Source organism: Bos indicus x Bos taurus, chromosome 15 (genome assembly GCF_003369695.1).
Source record: "Bos indicus x Bos taurus breed Angus x Brahman F1 hybrid chromosome 15, Bos_hybrid_MaternalHap_v2.0, whole genome shotgun sequence".
In the NCBI taxonomy this organism is placed as follows: domain Eukaryota; kingdom Metazoa; phylum Chordata; class Mammalia; order Artiodactyla; family Bovidae; genus Bos; species Bos indicus x Bos taurus.
This window is the reverse complement of record NC_040090.1, coordinates 11308879-11320583: the sequence shown is the minus strand read 5'-3', so window position 1 is coordinate 11320583 and position 11705 is coordinate 11308879.

The window sequence follows — 11705 nt, the reverse complement described above, 5'->3', positions numbered from 1 at the left end:
CTCCCTCCTACCTCTCTCCCCATCCCATCTCTCAGGGTCATCCCAGTGCACCAGCCCTGAGCACCCTGTCTCATGCATCGAACCTAGACTGGAGATCTATTTCACATATGATAATTTAAAGGTTTCAATGCTATTCTCTCAAATCATCCCACCCTCGCCTTCTCCCACAGAGTCCAACAGTCTGTTCTTTACATCTGTGTCTCTTTTGCTGTCTCAGATATAGGGTCATCGTTACCATCTTCTATATATTCTGAATCAATCTTTTCAGATAACATGATTTATAAATATTTCCTCCCCTCTGTGAGTTGCTTTTTACTCTGTTGCCTTTTCACTCTGTTGATAATGTCTTTAGATGCATAGAAGTGTTTTTAATTTTCCTGAAATGCAGTTTGTTCTTTCTTTGCTATCTCTGCCTTTTGTGTCAAATTGTGCCAGATTTGTTTGAAGTGTCCTATTTCATTGCTGAATATACTTTTCCTTGCTCAAGAAGGTAGATTGGTTAATTATAATAGTAAGGAACCATGATTTTTATTCCACTTACAGTGATCTTTAACTGTGGGAAAGTAGCTTGGTTTTCCTTCCCTGGACTTAAAGAGTAGAGTTAAGATCATGGTTAGCATTCTGGCTCTGGCAGAGTTATACTGCCAGGAGATGTGGTTCAAAATGAATCTGAGGAGTAAATTTCCTGTTAACCTAATCAAATATTTAATATTGATATGTCTGCATATTCTTACATATGTAGTTATTAAAGTTGGATATAGGAGCCAGAAAGTCCAAGAACCCTACAACCAAGGCTGGGAAACCACTTTTGTCTGGTTCTTGTCAATTCATAAAACATCAGCAAAGAAGGAACACTATGGTGGTCACCTAACCAATTTAGTAGCCATAATCATTGAGCAAGCATAAGAATAAGAATGCACTGCTTTATAAGTTTAGTAATGATGACATATAGGCATAAGGCGTTTTTAAAATGTTGAAGACTACTATATGCTACTCACTGTTGAAAGTACACAAAAGATCAGAACAAAAATCAACCTGAGTCCTGGCTTTCATTGAGTTCATTATCTGAGAAGGATGGTGGACAGAGATAATGAACACGTCAGTTCAATTCAGTTGCTCATTCATGTCCAGCTCTTTCCGACCCCATGGACTGCAGCACACCAGGCCTCCTGTCCATCACCAACTCCCGGAGTTTACTCAGACTCATGTCCATCCAGTCGGTGATGCCATTCAAACATTTCACCTTTGTCGTCCCCTTCTCCTCCTGCCTTCAATCTTTCCCCACATCAGGGTCTTTTCCAATGAGTCAGTTCTTTGCATCAGGTGGCCAAAATATTGGAGTTTCAGCTTCAACATCAGTCCTTCCAATGATATTAAGGGTTGATTTCCTTTAGGATGGACTGGTTGGATCTCCTTGCAGTCCAAGGGACTCTCAAGAGTCTTCTCCAACACCACAGTTCAAAAGCATCAATTCTTTGGTGCTCAGCTTTCTTTATAGTGCAAATCTTACATCCATACATGACCACTGGAAAAACCATAGCTTTGACTAGATGGACCTTTGTCAGCAATGTCTCTGCTTTTTTATATGCTGTCTAGGTTGGTCATACCTTTTCTTCCAAGGAGCAAGCATCTTTTAATTTCATGGCTGCAGTCACCATCTGCAGTGATTTTGGAGCCCAAAAAAGAAAATCTGTCACTATTTCCATTGTTTCCCCATCTATTTGCCATGAAGTGATGGGACCAGATGCCATGATCTCAGGTTTTTGAATATTGAGCTTTAAGCCAACTTTTCTCTCTCTTTCACTTTCGTCAGGAGGCTCTTTCGTTCTTCTTCTGCCATAAGGGTGACGTCATCTGTGTGTCTGAGGTTATTGATATTTCTCCCAGCAATCCTGATTCCAGCTTGTGCTTCATCCAGCCTAGCATTTCGCATGATGTACTCTGCATTATAAGTTAAATAAGCAGCGTGACAATAAATAGCTTTGACGTACTCCTTTCCCAGTTTGGAACCAGTCTGTTGTTCCATGTCCAGTTCTAACTGTTGCTTCTTGACCTGCATATAGGTTTCTCAAGAAGTAGGTCGGGTGGTCTTGTATTCCCATCTCTTTAAGATAAATACTCATACAGTCTCTATAATATAATATATTATGTATATATACATAATATACTTTAATAAATATAATGTAATAGTCTCTATAATATATAATAAAATATAATGCTCACATACAGTCTCTATAATGAGACTCGTAAAGCAGGAATGAAGAAAGTGAATGGTTTCACGTGTGTCATTCATGATAGCCCCTCTGATTTTTTAGTAGAGGCTATGACATTTAGGAGTATGTGTGAGCTCAGTTGCTTCAATCATGTCCAACTCTGTGACCCCATGGACTATAGCCCACTAGGCTCCTTTGTCCATGGGGATTCTCCAGTCAAGAAAACTGGAGTGAGTTGCTGTGCCCTCTTCCAGGAGATATTCTCAACTCAGGGATCTTCCCAACCTAGAGATTGAACCTATGTCTCCTGTGTCTCCTGCATTGCCAGCAGATTCTTTACCCACTGAGCAACCTGGGTCATTCTGAGCTATGTGGGTCACCCATATGGATATCTGTAGGATGAATATTCCAAACGGAAGCAGTAAGTATAACACAAAGGCGTTGCAGAGAAAGTTTACTGATTGCAGTAAGGCAATAGTAGAGAAGAATGAATAAGAGAAAAAATGGAAGGAATTATAATTAAAATTTAATTGCATTTATCACATATGAATGCCTGTCTTCATCATTAGAATTTAAAGCCTATGAGAACATGAACCATGTTTATCTTTTGTACGCCTCTGTCTCTAGGGACTAAAAAGATGGCTTGCACAAAATTTACATTAATGAGGTAAGTTTTATTTTATGCACAAATGAAAGCAAGGAAGGAGAAATAAATAAGGGATGACAGAGGGTGGCCAAGAGATGATAGTCTGGCTTGTTTGGTTTTCCTATGAAGAGAACTTTAGGACAAGGATTTCAAGGTAACTTAGGTAGGATCCATAAATTGGTAGAGCCAAGGAAACATCAGGCAATGCGACAACACTCACCTTCACCCGTTTAAGTAACTTCCCAGCATAAGCCCAGTTTACACATTCAGAAGGTACAAGACACACGATTGCAGATTGAAGTAATGACTCAGTTCTCCACCCACCCCCAGATCCATGGCGGTCCTTTGCCATGAAACAGTTTAATGAATTTTTCCCTGTACACAGGGTGACCTGCTTTGCCTCTGGTTTTGGAGCTTACCTGTGTGGTTTAATAAGGTGAGATTGACCATGTGCCAGGTCTAAACTTGGGTTTCAAGACACATGGCACAGAACTGAGTCACCCTAGTCATTCCAACAGAGACAAGCCAAAAGCAGCAGGGCCACCTATTCAGCCCACACTGAACACATGTTAGTTGCTCAGCTGTGTCCAACTCTGCAATCCCATGGACTGTAACCCTCCAGGCTCCTCTGTCCATGGAATTCTCCAAGTAAGAATACTGGAGTGGATAGCCATTCCCTTCTCCAGGGGATCTTCCCATCCCAGGGATCTAACCCATGTCTCCTACACTGCAGGCAGATTCTTTATCATCTGAGCCATCAGGGAAGCCCACTGAACACATATTGATGTGTAATAAACACTTTCTATTATATGTCACTGAGCTTATGTGGTTGTTCATTTAACATCAAACCCAAACTGAAAAACACAACCTTTCAAATTCCCTCTAAAATGTTCTTCAAGCTTCTCTTTATGACAAAGAGGAACAATATAAAATCGTGCAACAGGAAGATCTTCCAGTTTACAAGAAATGCTATGATGAGCTATTCCCACCCACCCCTGGTAGACACAGCCGCCTTAATAGTCAACTCTGAAGGTCAACTCCTTGGTTCCCTTGACATTTAAAATATATTTTATTAAGGGAACTGGGGTGTTCTTTGGAAGGAATGATGCTAAAGCTGAAACTCCAATACTTTGGCCACCTCATGCGAAGAGTTGACTCATTGGAAAAGACTCTGATGCTGGGAGGGATTGGGGGCCGGAGGAGAAGGGGACGACAGAGGATAAGATGGCTGGATGGCATCACCGACTCAATGGACGTGAGTTTGAGTGAATTCTGGGAGTTGGTGATGGACAGGGAGGCCTGGCATGCTGCAATTCATGGGGTTGCAAAGAGTCGGACACAACTGAGCGATTGAACTTAACTGAACTGAAACTCATCTCTGCTTTTTATACCATGGGAATGTATTTGACCAGAAGATAACAAGTATAACAACTAGAAAATGATGTGATTTTCCTACACAGCCTGAGAGTTGCTATCATCAGACTCCTTAAAGCACACACAATACCCATTTCAGCAAAACTCCTAGTATTTGCAGTTGTTTCCCACTGGCTATCTAGATGTTCAACTGAGCTTCTGCACTAATAAAAAATGATAATGAATGCTTTTATATTTTTCAACAACTTGTCTCTTATAAATTGTTTAAAGAATATATCATCCAGGGTTCTTGCCTACAAGCAACAGAAATTTCTCTTTACTAAATTAACCAGAAATGAAGGTTTGGGGAAAATATTTATTATTAGGCAGGTAGATGGCTTAATTCACAGAGAAGAGTGTGATATAGGGTGAGTTTGGTCAGAAGACCACTGGCACTGAACACCAGGAACCACTGCTGCCTCCATCACAGTTCTTGGACACTGGATATTCCTGCTGTGGCTGGAATGAATTCTCCACTGACTTCTTTACACCACTCACTACACAGTCAGATTCCAAGGTAGTAGCAAAATGTTCAATCTTTTCTAAAACTTATAGAGCTACTGCTTCAAGCAGCTCAGCAAACCCCAATCTGGATAAATACTAAGAAGACAACAAAGCACAGCATGATGCTATTTCTACAAAATAGTGCAGAAGTATATGTGCACTAAAACCCTCAAAAATCAGGGAACTCTTTAGTTTCAATAAAACCAGAACAGCTGTTGCCCCACCTAAGATATTTGAGGAAATGAATATCTGATTCTTTTGCTTTCAAGAGCAATATGTAGGTCCTTGTTTACCCCGGAGACAGGTAAATCAAATATTTCCCCAAATATAGAAAGAGAATATTAAAAAATAACAAACATGTCGAACACAGATCATATTTTATTTAACACTCAGGAAAAATAAACATGAGATTTCCAGGGTAGGTATTTTCCTAACTATCTGATGCATAAGAAACTAGGAAATCATTTATTAACTCATTGAACACATGTTTTTTGAATGTGCCAGGCATCCTGTTAGTCACTTGGGATGCATATGAAAAAGACAAAATTCAGGAGTGCATGTTACAGGCAGGGTGCTTTAGGTAAATGAATTTATTATACCAGGTAGTAACATTTGCTATGAAGAAAAAATAAGGAAGGAAATTGTGATTAGGTGAGAGAATGAAATTATCTATTTCTAAAATGGTAGTCAGAGAAATACACTCTGAAGAGATAACAACAAAACAAATCTTGAAGTGAGGGTACAAGCATTAAAAATAAGTTGAACAGGAGTATTGTGGACAAGAGAGAAGCAAGAATAAAGAACCAAGTCTGAAGCAAACTTGGCAAATTTTAAGAATAGCAAAAAAGGGGATTTCTGTGGTTATCCAGTGCTTAGTACTCAGCATTTTCACTGCAAGTTCAACCCCTGGTTGGATAACTAAGATCCCGCAAAAAAAAAAAAAGAATAGCAGAAAGGCAAATTTGCCTGAAACAGATGGAACAAAGTCAAATCAATATGGGATACGGAAGAAAAGACACAGTTATAAACCAGATCATGGAAAGTCTTATAGGACATGGCAGATATAGTCTATACACAAATTCAGAGAGCTCCAAAAGGAGCATTTGAAAGTATTAAGCTGAACTACAATTAAATTAAGTTACTCATCAAAAACAAAATTCCCACAATCTATATTGTTGTTGTTGCTGTTTAGTCGAGAAGTCATGTCTTACTCTTTTGTGACCCCAGGGACTGTAACCCACCAGGCTCCTCTGTCCTTGGGATTTCCCAGGCAAGAATACTGGAGTTGGTTGCCATTTTCTTCTCCAGGGTATCTTCCTCACACAGGGTTTGAACCCATGTCTCCTGCTTGGCAGGCAGATTCTTTACCAGGGAAGCCTGTCTCACAATCGATAAGGCAAGCCAAAAATATCCAAACCCTTAATATTATATGCATAGTGACACATATTCCCAATAAACAGTGATATGCAAAGAATCAGACAAATGTTACTATAAATATCAAAGTACTCACAAAGTATTATTTATAAATAAAGAGAAATCAGTGAGTAAGATCAGGCCCCAAGATAACAGAAACGATGGAAGTAGAAGACAAGGACTTTAAAACTGCTATTGTAAATATCATCAAAGATGTGAAGTAAAAATATGAACCCTAGCAAACAGAAACATTCAAACTCTGGGAAATAATCAAAAGAACATGCAGAGCTAAAACACATGATACATACAAGTGAAAATTCACTAGAAGAGCTTAATGGCAGATTAGATTCTGTAGAAGAAAAGACCAGTAACCTTGAAAGCAAGGCAATGGAAGTTATATTTGAAAGAAAGGACAAGAAATAAAAATGTGAAAAAATGACTTGAGTCTCAGTGACCTGTGGGTGGTCTGAAATAGGACAGCACAAGAGGTAGAGAAGAGAAAAAGGAGGAAAGGTCAATTAATATTCGTCACTAGTGAATCAAAGTTTTCAATCTTTTATAAAACTTCAGAGCTACTGTTTCAGGAAGCTCAGCAAACCCATCTGGATAAACACTAGGAAGATAACAAGGCACAGCCTGATGAGATTGCTACAAAATAGTGAGAAAAGCACAGACTCAAGACACATTGTGAACCAGCGCAGTATATACACATAACAAAAGGCATCTAGACATATCATATTATATCATAATACAAATACTGATAACAAAAGCAAGGAAAACTATAAAGAGCAATCAAAGAGATGTGGAAGCCGGGTATGTTAATTATTACTTCAAGAATTTTAGAAAATTCCAGGCGGGATGAATAGACCAAATGTAGGCACATGTGCATGTGAGTACCCAGACACACACATACATTTAGATACATAATTATCACACCACAAGTTTTTTTTTTTCTTTTAAATCTTGAAAGTCTCAAAGAAAAAAGAAACATTTACAGAAGTACAATGATGAGAATTATAGTAGATTCATCATTCAAAACTATGCAAGAGAAATGAGCGATACATTTAGAATATAGAGAGGAAAACACTATCAGCCCAGAATTCTATATCCCGTGGAAATAACTTTCAAAAATAAAGTAGATTTTTCAGGTAAACAAAGACTAAGAACATTTATTTTTAGGAGACCTGGTATGCAATAAAGAATTAGCAACAAATAGTTAATTCATAGGTGTTCAAACCGTGCACATTCCAAACAAAGGTCTGGCTCCTGGGTGATAACCTCTAAGTCCTTGGAATACTATTCCTGATTAGAGGATCCGTATACCCAGGGCCATGAGCCATGCCAGATCATTTATGCTAACGATGTGATCTTGGAGGGGGCTTTGCTACACACTATATCAGTTTGACCTCTGGTAGGGCTGGAAATCGAGATTGAGTAACCAAGTACAGTCATGTGGGTCCATGACTGACTCATTCTCAATAAAAACCCTATACCATTAAGTCTTGAGAGAGCTCCCTTGGGTGGCCATACCTTAGAGATGGCATTACGCAGCATTGCTTGAGAATTAAGCACTGTCTACAAAACTCTGCTGGATGAGGATAGTTCCTACATATTGATATGAATATTAGTAGCATGCATGTTTTGACTTTATAAAATTTTACTAAGCTGTGGATATATTTGTATATATTACAATTGATAGATAAGATGTATAGATAGATAATTACTTCAATAAAAATGCATAAAAATATATTATAGACATGCAATTGGGGGTTGCCTATGAAGACAGATGTTGCTAAGACAGCAAGATTATCATGCTACTGTGTTTCAGTTTGCAGATAATATAGCATCATGGAAAGATTGTAAGTTTGTAAGTCAAAAGGAACTTGATCACTCTTTAATGGCTAGTAACCTATGTGTTCTTAGGTAAATTTGGGGGGTGGGTTAAGTTGGAGGATAGTCACTTTATGATGCTGTGTTTGTTTCTTCTGTACAACAACATGAGTCAGCTATGTGCAGGTTACGCGATGTTGGTCGCTCAGTCGTGTCCGACTCTTTGCAACCCCATGGACTGTAGCCAGCCAGGCTCCTCTGTCTATGGAATTCTCCAGGCAAGAATACTGGAGTTGGTAGCCACTCCCTTCTCCAGGGGATCTTCCAGACTTAGGTACTAAACCCACGTCTCTTGCATTGCAGGAAGATTCTTTACCATCTGAGCCATCAGGGAAGCCCCGAGTCAGCTTTAAGTACACACGTATTCCCTCCCTCTTGAATCTCCCTCATCATCAGTTTCCTCATTTGTAGTGGTGAAAACCGTATTTTCCTTTTAGAATTACAGTGAAGAATTAATGAAATAATATCTGTAGAGAGACTCAACAAAGACTAGTATAAGCCAATGATTTATGCAAGCAATCCTTTTTCATATTGCTGTTAAGATGATGGCAAGGAAAGGGGGAAGAGTGAGGATGCTGAGACTATTTCAGTAAATCTAGAAACACAATCAGGTGAAATCCTCATTACCATTACCTTATTATCTGTATCCACATCCTGAGAAACTCCTTTCTCATGAATTTTGTTCTAAGTTGGAAGCAAAAAGTAATTATATAGCTAATGAATGCAGTACATTATGAACATATTTATGCAGAGACAAGGAAAAATAACTATCAAGAAACTGGAACTATATCTAGAGCTTTTGGCATTTGAAAAAATTATCTTATATCAGTACCTTCCAAACCATTATGGTCATTGCCAAATTTCTTCTTCTTGGATTTACAAAACATCACAAGATACTAATCATCTTTCTCCTAATTCACAGAGGAAGGTGCTGCTAAAACTGAAGCGTCAGTAAAATAAATATATTTACCCCCAGAACATGGCAAGTCCAGACCTAGGAAATCAGTGTTGCAAGTAGTCAGACTATCTATCTAAAAATTTCTCGTCATCCTTTGAGCTTTCAAAGATGTAATTTCTTCACTGGAAAAATATGGAAGAGAATGCCTACTTCTCAAGGACAGTTCTCATTTAAATATCCAGTCCTGCAGATTCCATAAATACATTTCCACACTGTATTCTGTGCATCCAAATTTGGAATTAATAAAATGTGATGAGTACTCTGAAGGAATTCTATAGGAGATGATAATTAGAATAACCTAAATATTAAGTAAAAATAAATTTTAATTTAAAAAGTACTGTGGTATAACAGTACTGATATTTATGCCAGGATGATCTTGGGAAATTATCCTGCTGTGAGTTAATGAGCTTTCATTTCTGGCATTTCAATCATTTAATTCTTCAGTTGCCAGACACATCAGAAATCATTGTTCTCATCATCCATCCCCCTTACCAAAAGAGAAAACAAGCTCAAGGAAGGAAAGTGACTTGCCTGAACTCACATAGTCTGCCAGTACCAAGTCTGGAACTAAGCACTTGAGCTCAGTTCAAGTGCATTCTCTAGAACTCTAACAAAGAACAAAGTCAGAGTTCTGCCTGCCTAGTCAGAGGAACTGGATTCAAGTCTTGCCTTGTCATTTTTTAGTATGTACAGCGTGAATGAGTTACTTATTTTTAAGCCTGACTTCTTTCATCAGAAAATGGCACCCACCTTAAGGAATATACTGATAATAAATAGGAATAAAGACTCTAACACACTACCTGGAATATTGCAAGAGATCGATAAATATTAGATGTTAGACTATTCACTAACAACTTCACATTCAAGAAGGCAATTTTGACAATGATGATGCCATTGACCACTGTGAATAAGCCAAGATCAAGCATTGCCATGTGTTTTTCTTACTAGTAATAATGAATCAGAAAAGGCTATTTCAAAATAAATCAATAATTTCGTTCTTTCAGCTGTAGATGTTGCTTACATCATGTTTCTAAATTTACTTTCTGTTATAAATATGAGTTCATAATTGGCTCAGAGAAATTGTGGATATCTATGAATCATTGCCTTCAGGCTAATATCAGAAAGTGTTCTTAATAATTTTCCAGACCTTCTCAGTAAGGTAGTCTGCCATTTAGAGAATGTAGTTAATTTTTGTGTATACATGTATGTGTTATTTTTATGGGGTACTGTACATGGGACTATATAGACCTTTTGCTTTAGGTCACTCTTTAATGAGGGAACATGATTGAGTAAAAAGAGGATTGTTTAGGTTCATTTCTATAGCTTCCACCAACTGGCTGCCCTAAACTTTGACTTTCATTTGTGTCAGCTGGAAAATGGAGATAAAGCCACCTACCTCCCTGGTTGTGAAGAGCAGTAGGAAAGACCTACAGTCTTCTCTCAGGTTCCCTTCTTTTCACTTCTTGGAAAAGGATAAAATAATACTCAGTAATTAAAGGACACAGGGAAACAATATGAAAAAATTACTATGGTGATAACGATCAAAAAGATGATGAGATGCTTCTTAGTCTAAATTAATCTATGGCCATTTACCTTAGTGAGAAAACTAATCCTGCCACATTTCATAAGAGCTGAACTACACATGAAAATACTAAAGCAAAATGTTCATCGTTCATGGGAGCAAATGAAATAACTCAAAAGACTGCTAATGCAATAATAATGCCCACCAATGGAACATCCATGAGTAGAGTTTAAATAAAAAAATAATCATTCATCCTTAACAAAAACCACTCTTCTACATGGTATGTGGTTCTCTCATGTAGCCTGAAAAACCAGTTTATGGAACAATCACTTGGATTTCTGCAAAAACATGAATTTGGATATGGAAAGCAGGAGGAAGGGAAGAGAAATAAATGGGGCAAAATAACTGATTTGTTTAAAGACACAGCCTGGCTCTTAAAATTAAATACTCCATGTATTATGTCCCATATTCATTATTTTTAGAAACATTTATTGAACCAGGTGCCAGGCATTGAACTGGATGCCAGGAATACAGAGATTAATAATATTTCGCAGACTCTCAGGGAACTCACAGTCTAGGGAAGCAAATGAGGTGATGAGAAGACAATTCCTCTACATACTTCCAGAGCATGCTAAGAGCTACAGAAACACATTGTAACATTAAGAGAAAGACTCCAACAGAGACACACCCAAACTGGTTCCTAAAGCATGTGGACGAAGTTAGACAGAAGGGTGGACAGAGAGATCAGATAAGCCTATGGGGAAGCACGCCATTCTGGAAATCAGGGTTGTCACAGGTAAATCTAGATTTATTAGAGTGATTTACTAGATTGGGATTCTGGTGGTTCAGACAGTAAAGAATCTGCCTGCAAAGCAGAAGATGACGGTTTGATCCCTGAGGTGGGCAGATCCCCTGGAGGAAGGCGTGGCAACCCACTCCAGTATTCTTGCCAGGAGAATCCCATGGACAGAGGAGCCTAGCAGGCTATAGTGCATGGGGTCACAAAGAGCTGGACACAACTGAGCGACTAACACTTCTTTACCTCTGCTGCTTTACTAAATTAACTAGTTTAGCACGGACACAGAATTAGAGTAAGCAGGGAAGTTTGGAACTGGAGGAGGGTAAAGAAGTCAGCAGGGACAAATC